This window comes from Sminthopsis crassicaudata, chromosome 5 (genome assembly GCF_048593235.1).
Source record: "Sminthopsis crassicaudata isolate SCR6 chromosome 5, ASM4859323v1, whole genome shotgun sequence".
NCBI classification, from domain to species: domain Eukaryota; kingdom Metazoa; phylum Chordata; class Mammalia; order Dasyuromorphia; family Dasyuridae; genus Sminthopsis; species Sminthopsis crassicaudata.
In genome coordinates, this window is record NC_133621.1 from 289,367,956 (window position 1) to 289,376,770 (window position 8,815).

Genomic DNA, 8,815 nt, shown 5'->3' on the forward strand with positions numbered 1-8,815 from the left:
GCTCTAATAGGGGAAATCCATCAGCATTTATTAAGTCCCTATTATGTTCCAGGAATTGTGATAGGTCCTGAATTTCAGCTAGATATAGGGACTAGTTCTATGATTTCATGAACTCTTGGATGAGGAAACTCTAATCAATTTAGATTCAGATCTTTTCCAACTTATTTCCCCGGGATCACACAGTTAGTATGATGCTGGGGATGCAGGATCTGCAATTAGAATATGTCAGAGCCAGGACTTGACACCAGGTCTTCCAAGCACTGCAGAGAACTCTCTAGCCATTACATCACATTGACTCTCCAGTAGAAAGAATACAGACGAAAAATAAATTGCCATTACTTTCAAGGAGCTCATATCGTATCACAAATGAAATATCTAAATGACTGAGACAAGTTCAGTTTAATTGTACTCAAATCCACATAAATTCAACTATATATCAAAGGGATAAAAATGATTTCCATTTTCCACTGTTCTCAAGCAGCTTGCATTCTGCTGAGGGGGGAGAGAGAAGTGGTAGGAAGGATGGCATGTGCATAGAAAATAAAATTCAAAATATAAAAAGATTAATTTCAAGAGAAGGATATTAGCAATTAAAGGAATCAGAAAAAAAATTAATGTGAAACCAGCCAGAAAGCAGAAAACTAAAATAAAAAACCTCAACAAAGAAGAGGCAAAATATTGGGCAAATCATCTACTCTTGAATCTCCATTTTTTTCATCTGTGCAATGAGGGATTTCCTAGAATGAGTAAATGCAAGAGCTCCAAGGTACCTTAGGGACTAAAATTAACAATTGATTTTAATGTAAATATGAAAATCCAAGAATTGTAACTTTCACTCAGAACTAGTATTATCTCTAGTGTAAGGAGCTCCCATTGTGGAAACTCCCTTCCCTGATGCAGAACAACTACTTAAATTTTTTTTGGGGGGGTCTTTCCTTCTATGTGCATCAAATTAGCATAATACCTGACACACAGAAGATGCTTAATTAATATTTATTGACTTGATTTGTTCTATAAGTTATAATATGACACAATTACATAAAACCCTAAGAGGTTAATCAATTTATCTATGTTTGTACAAATGGTTTGTGTCAGTAAATCAACAAGCATTTTAAAAAGTGTTTTCTATGTATCAGGAAGCTAGGTACTCAGTGGATAGTCAGAAAGATCTGTGTTCAAATCTAAGTTCAAATCCTAGCTGTGTGACCTCGGGCAAGTCACTTCACCCTGTTTGCCTCACTTTCCTCATCTGTAAAATGAGGTGGAGAGGGAAATGGCAAAGAACGTTAGTGTCTTTGATGAGAAAATCCCATATGGCGTTACAAAAAATCTGGTGCAAATGAAATGACTCGATAACTCAACAACACTACTATTAGATACCGGGAATAAAAATAGAAAGAAAAAATGATCCATGCCTTCAAGGGGCTTACATTCTAAGAGGGAAAACAATATACAAAAAGGAGCTGAAAATGGGAAAGGGAAGGGTATCCATGGAAATATTTGAATCTGAATCTTCCTAATTCTAAGAGTGCTTTCAGTCAGCAGACTGAAAACATATTCTGCTCCACATGCACAGACTAGTCTCTGTTTACTTGGAAGCAATAGAAAGACCTGTTTCAAGGTGTATCCTTTTAAATCTGGAAAAATCATACAATTTGAGCATGTCACCTTGCCACCTATATGTCCTTTTACAATCCCAGTATGGTCTGGCATCTTCTTCACCTCTGACTCAGTGCCCACATATTTTTCTGTTGTCTCACTGGTGGGGCTTTTTGGCCAAAGTATTAGTTCATCTAAGTCAACTTCTAAGCAGAATTTCTAGCCCAAAGTTGGCACCTGCCTTTATGTATCATCCTTTCTGTATTCAAAAGCTGTCTGAGAGTTATTTGATTAAGCATAAAAATAACTCTGTAAATGCCATTAGTGGTGCTGATGAATATTCAGTGCCTGGTCCTTTGCATTGGGATTCAGGGGAGCATTGTTGGACAGCCTGTGAGTCTTTCCTCTTGTAAGAACCTGATTGTGTTCTCTGGAGTCTGGAGGAATTATTTTCATATTGAGAATTTTAAAGGCCTTTTTTTTCCCATTTCCCATTCAACAGAAAGGAAACAGCTGGTAATTTTGTGAATACTTGTCCAGTTTTTAGTCGGCTATACTACAATCTCCTTTTGCTAATTTGGTTGAGTTAATTTGCCCCCTCTCCCCAACTCTTCTTGTTAGAACAGGTTATGATTAAAAGAGAATAAATGATATTTCATTCCCAAGAGTGGCAAACCTAGGGATCCACTTTATTCTCCTTTTTCCTCTTAGATAGCAGTCCTTCTTTGGTATTTTTTCCTCTGTCCTATGTGATTTCCATTCAGCAATACTTGAGCTGGAGAGGGGCAAAGGATTCTGTTAAGTGGTGCTCTTGATTTTTTTTTTCTGAGAAGTTTTATTAAGCCCCTACTACATGCCAGATAAAAGGCAATGTGGTGTATTGGATGCTAGTGTAGACTCATGCCAGTGTCTGAATCACATCCCGACTGTGTGATCTTGGGCAAATCACTTAAACTTTCAGTGCTTTGGCAGTTTCCTAAGACCCTAACGTACAGAGCAGATGTTGATCTACATTGGTAGAGGAAATTTTTTCATTGAAAGTTCTGTGTTCCAACAAAATCACAGGACTCAATGAGGCACAATGCTAGGTGTGGGAGAAGCAGACAAAAACAAAACAATAATACTCTCTTTTCCCGGATGAGTTTTCATTTAACCAGGAGACACAACACAGACATAGATAAGAAAATAAAATTTGGGACTGGAAGGAGAGTATCATTGTCTGCTGATTGATCAGAAAAGGCCTCCAGTAGAAGTTGACATTCATATAGAGCTTGGAAGGTAAAGTGGCGATGAGGAGGATAGATGGAGAACTTCTGTGTAAAGGCATGGGGATGGGAGATGAAGTGAAAATAGGAATAGGAAGTAGGGGAATTTGGTTGACATGTAAAGTGCTTGAAGAGGGCTTTGGGTAATAATGGATAATAAGTCAGCTGGAAGTGGGAGATTGGCTCCATATTGGGGGGCCTGAAATGCTCAACAAAAGCACTTGACTTTTTCCTTTGAAGAAAGAAGGATCCTTGAGAGTTTTTTTGGATAGGGGTGACTGGATTGGCTTTACATACCTGTTTGTGTTGCACAGTGTGAGAACAGTTCCTTATGTCCAAATATGAATATATTCTGAGTTTATTATCTTTCCCTTGATAACTAGAAAGTCACTAGAAAATCTTTGTGATTCTAGTTTTTCATCTGGACTATGTGTTTGTAGGAGGAAAGACTTTCCCAAACTAAGAAGGAATAATTATAAAACAAGCCAAATTTGCCTGCTTATACTTGGAGAATTTAATATTTCTTCACACTTTTGCAAATGCTACATGTAGAATGCACACTCTCTGCTCACCTCTGCTTCTTAGCATCCAAAGCATCCTTGAAAACTCAGTTGAAGTGCCATGATCTACATGAGTCTTTTCCTAATTCCCCAGTTGTTAGTATTGTCTCTCCACCTAATTCTATATATACTTATTTGTCAGTGTACACCATTCCTATTCTTCTCAGTAGAATATAAACCACTTGAGGGGAAGGGGATATTTTTGTCTGCCCTTTAGTCCCTCACACAGCGTACCTCATTGGTATTTAATAATCGTATGCTGATTGAATGGGAAATTTCTTCCCATTCTTGTTGAGAGGGTGTGTGTGTGTGTGTGTGTGTGTGTGTGTGTGTGTGTGTGTGTGTGTGTAGCCTTTCAGAGTTTAAGGTTAGAGTCAGAGCCAGAAGCACTGTCCTTTCTGTTTGACACCTCACTTTATCTTGCACATGATGGAGAGATATTAAAGCAACTGCAGTCATGCTCCAGTCATGTGGTTAACCAGGTTGAATAAAATTGTTCATTGATGGGAAGTAAATTATTCCTCTTCAGGACCTTGCAGCTGTTGAGATTAATCAGTGACTTTCCCTAGTGTTCTAAACATCCCTCGGGTGCCTGAAAAAAAAGTCACCTCCCTCCAAGGATTCTTTGTCCTCATTGCTTTGAGAACCAGAGCATGGAGGCAGATTGAGCAATAGGAAATGTCTCCTTCACTTGGGTTATTAAATCAAAGGCAGCTAATGTCACTCCATTCTACTTGGTGGTCAATGGTAGAGATGTCTTAGCCATCTTTTGAAACTGTTGCTTCTGTTTCTATGTCTCTTTTTCCACTCAATCCAATCACACAACTCTTATCAAGTCATTTCTTTGCTCCAAAAACATCAGTTTCTCCATTGTCTATTGAAAAGAGACCATATTCCTTAGCCTGGCATTGAGGCTCCATCTAATTGAGAAATAACCCACAATTTTAATCTTATCTTTTATTTCTGCCCTACAGGGAGACTGCCAAATTTTACTATGTCATATTGTCCCTTCAACACTTATGGTGTTTTTACCACTTCAGCACTTTTGCTCATCTCATCCTCTCTAATTGAAAGACTTTTGTTGCCATTTATGGAATCCAACCAATCTTTCAAAGCCTAGTTGAACTGTCAGATTTCCATTTGGTACAGTGATTACAGCACTAGATTTAGATTCAGGGAGATCTGAGTTCAAGTCCTGCCTCCAACACTGATTAGCTGTGTGATCCTGAGAAAGTCATTGAAACTTTACCAGCCTTAATTTCCACATTTGTAAAATGGGGATTAAAATGACACCTAATTCCGAAGGTGAAGATCAAATGAGACAACATATGTAAAATACTTCACAAATTTTAAAGTTTTATATGGGGTTTTAACTATTCTCCCTAAAAAATTTCTTGACCCCTCTCTTCATAATGGGATAGCTAGTTGGTGCTAGAATGGTTAGAATATTGAGTTTGGATTCAAGAAGACTCAAATCTGGCCTCAGAAACTTACTAACTGAGTGACCCTGGGTAAGTCACTTCACTCTGTTTGCCTTCATTTCCTCATCTGGAGCAGGACTACTCCAATGGCCAGGAATACCCCTGAAGGTCTTACAAATGAAACTGAACAACAATTTATCATGATATCCAATAAATCGGTAGTTCCCATTTACAGAACTCTTTAGGACTTAGGAAATTTTTTCTACATGTATATAGATACAAATACCTTATTTGATCTTCATAACAGCCCTGAGAAATGAGTTCTACAGTCATTACTCTCTTTACTTTTACAGATCATTGGCTCATAGATTTAGAGGGGGGAAGGTATTTTTAGAGGTTATTCATTCCAACTCCCTAATTTTACAGATATGAAAACTGATGTTTACATTGGTAAAGTGACTTGTCCAGAGTCACACAATCAATTAATGTTTGAGGTGAGATTCAATCCTGGTTCTCTTCTGACTCTAGGTTCATCACTATCCATTCTGCTGCCGAGGTACATGATAGTTGAAATTAGATGGCTTCTGAGGTTCCTTCTAGTTTAAGATCTCCTTACAATCAGAAGTGGCTTCACTTTTATAAGCCTCAATTTTTCCTTCTGCTAATTAGAGGAAGTGAGTCTAATGAGTTCTAATGTTCCTCTTACCTTTTAAACTTAAGGTTCTATTATCCAAAATCACTTCATTTCTCTGCAACTCAGTTTTGTCATTTGTAGAATGAAGTCTGAAGAACTGAACCCAGTGACATCCAAGGTCCCTTCCAAAATGAAACTCATGTTTGTTTCTATGATCTAAAAGTGAGCAAATAAAAGTCACAAGGTAGTCTTTGGACTTCCAAAGGGCTCTATAGTGTAGCTGGGATGACAAGATTAACCTACATGAAAAAGCAATCATCTGGAGAGGCAGTAGATGGTTATGTTACAAGCAAAGTGGTATAGAATACTCAATGGAGAGAATGACTCTTGTCTTTCTCTTTTACTTGTGAGTTGGGGTGACCAGAGAAGGACAATCTGGATAGTTGAAGAGGTGGAGGGAAGATCTTTTGGGCAGGGGAGAACTAGGAGAGAAAAGTTCGAGATACATGTGATTTATTCAAGGAACAGGGAAGAAACTAGTCTGCTGTAATGGGGAATTCACATGCAGAATCTAGTTTGCCCTTTATTTTTTAGGTAAATGTATTTGTTGCTGAATGTCTTGGAAGGAAGGAATGCCCAAAGTAGACACCGAGCAATTGTTTGTGTAATCAAATGGAATCTTGAATAGAAATGGTGTCATGAAGGATGAATTACAAAGATGCTGAGATCTGAGTTAGGAAAAGCATTTGGCAGCTTTCTGCAAGAATTCAAGAAGAGAATGATAAGGACACAAAGGATTGTAGGGAAGGAAGGAATGGAAAGGGTGGAACTATCCCAAAAAGATCAAAGAAAGAGGAAAAGGGACAATATGTCCAAAAGTATTTATAGCAGCTCTTTTTGTGGCAGCAAAGAATTGGAAACTGAAGGGGCAACAATTAGGGAAGGGTTAAACAAGTTCTGGTATGTGAATCTGATGGAATACTAATTTGCTATAAGAAAGGATAAAGAGGTGGCCTAGGAAGACTTATATAAACTGATGCAAAGTAAAATGAGCAGAATCAGGAGAACAATTTAGACAGTAACAACAATATTGTAATGATAATCAGATTTAGGAACTCTGATCAACAAAATGATTTGCTGTAAATTCTAAGGGACTCATGATGAAACATGCTACATATCAAAAGAGACTCAGAGAGAGAGAGACAGAGACAGAGAGAGTGGGAGAGGGGAAGAAGAGGAGAGGGGGAAAGGGAGAGAAAAGGAGAGGGGAACAGAGGGAGAGGGAGACAGGGGGAGAGGGAGAGAGGGAGAGGAGAAAAAGAGGGGAAAGGGAAAGAAGGGAGAGAAAGAGGGATGAGGGAGATAGAGAAAGTGATAGATTCAAAAAGCAGTTTGACATATTTTCTTTTCTTTCTTTCTTTTTTTCTGTCCTTGGACTAATGCAGATATTTGTTTTATATATTTGTAATGCCTTTTTCCCCCTTCTTACACTCTCAATGGGTGGAGGAATGGGAAGACTGAACAAATTATGGTATATGATAAGAAATGATGGAAGTCATGGTTTCAGAGAAACCTGGGTAGACCTGTATGAACAGGGAAAGGAAGGGAGGGAAAGAATAAATGTGAATAAAATGTAAATAAAACAACATTGAATTAAAAAAAGAAAAGGAAGACACATTGTAAGGGAAGAATCCATAGTACTTGCTGACTACATATGGGAGCAGTGATGGAAAAGAAGGAAGCAAAAATCATTCCCACGTTTTGGTTGTGATGACTAGGAGAATGGTGATATTAACAACAAGACAAAAAGAAAAATAAAGAAGAAAAAGAGGTGCTTTTGGGATGTGCCTGTGGAGGGGAACATGCTTAATTTGGTTTTAGACATGTTTAATTTAAGATGATAGCAGCTCATCCAGATTGAAATGCCCAAGTGGTGACAGTTTAACTAGAGTTCATGGAGACAGAATGACATTTTTGTGAATCTCTTAATAATAGCTGACATTTATTGAATGCTTTAAAATTTATAAATTGCTTTGTATGTTTGATCTCATTTGATCTTTACACTTATGCTATATTTTTGACAAGATCTGTGATTTCATTTTATAAGGAATTCCCAGTGAGGAAATGCTCTTTACAGAAACACATTAACCCTTGTTTCAATTTATAGTCTTAGAGAGTATCCTGGGGCACTGAAAGATTAAGTGACTGTCAAAGTCATTTACTTTTGTTAAAAAAAAAATAACTTCAACCCCAATACCATTCTGACTCCAGAGCTATTGTTCTATTTGTTACTCCATGTCACCTTTTTTGGTTATTCCACTTTATGGGTATGAAAAATGAGGCTCAGGAAACTTAAGCGATTCGAGCAGGATCACACAGTTAATAAATATCTGAGATAGGATTCAAATCTAAATCTTCCTGATCTGAAATTCAGTGCTCAATCTACTTTTTATTTATATAGAAATAATATTGGAACACATACATACATATATACATGTATAAATATATATATACATATATATAAATAGACATATATATACATATATAAATAGACATATATATATATACATATACATACATACACACACATATATTTTCTTTTTCCTGGGTTGTGTTGATTACATTCTCATGTGTGCTTTGAAATCCTATTGATTCCAAATCTGTATTTGTTTTGGGATTCTTAGAGCATAGTGCTAATGAGTCCCAGGTCATGGTTTGATCACCATATGGGCCTGGTGAGTTTCATGCAGAGAGAAATTCTGCTCCACAGGTCACAGACTTTGCCCTGAATCCCATTCACTTGTCTCAAAAATATGTACCATTACTCCTAAGGGGACTGAGTGAGAAAGTGTGAATAGTTGAGCTCAATTCATCATGGCTACTGGGGAAAAAAAAGCCAGCTTAGGTCAGTTGGATTGTTATCATATATGAAAGCGATCCTCTCATTTACTCGTATAGGGAATTACATGGGAACCAGAGAATGAGAGGCGGGTATTTTATGGTCAAAGGTAAATTTTTTCAGAGAGGGTAGCGTCTGCTTGGGTGACTTAATTGCTGTACTTATATGAATCCATGTCATCTTTTGCTCATGTACTTGGGATTCTGCAGGTATCCCAAAATCCCTGTGAAGGGAGTATCATGAGGTTGAGAAATGATGGAATGTTAAATTCTACTTCTAATGCTTACCACCTATGTGAATTTTGACTTTGGTTTCTTCTGACAAATGAGTTTTGGATCAGATAATCTTCAAGGTCTCTTCCAACAGTGACTGATGGCTTTGGGACTCAGTTTCTTTTCTTTTTCTTTTTCTCTTTCTTTTTTAATTAAAGCGTTTCG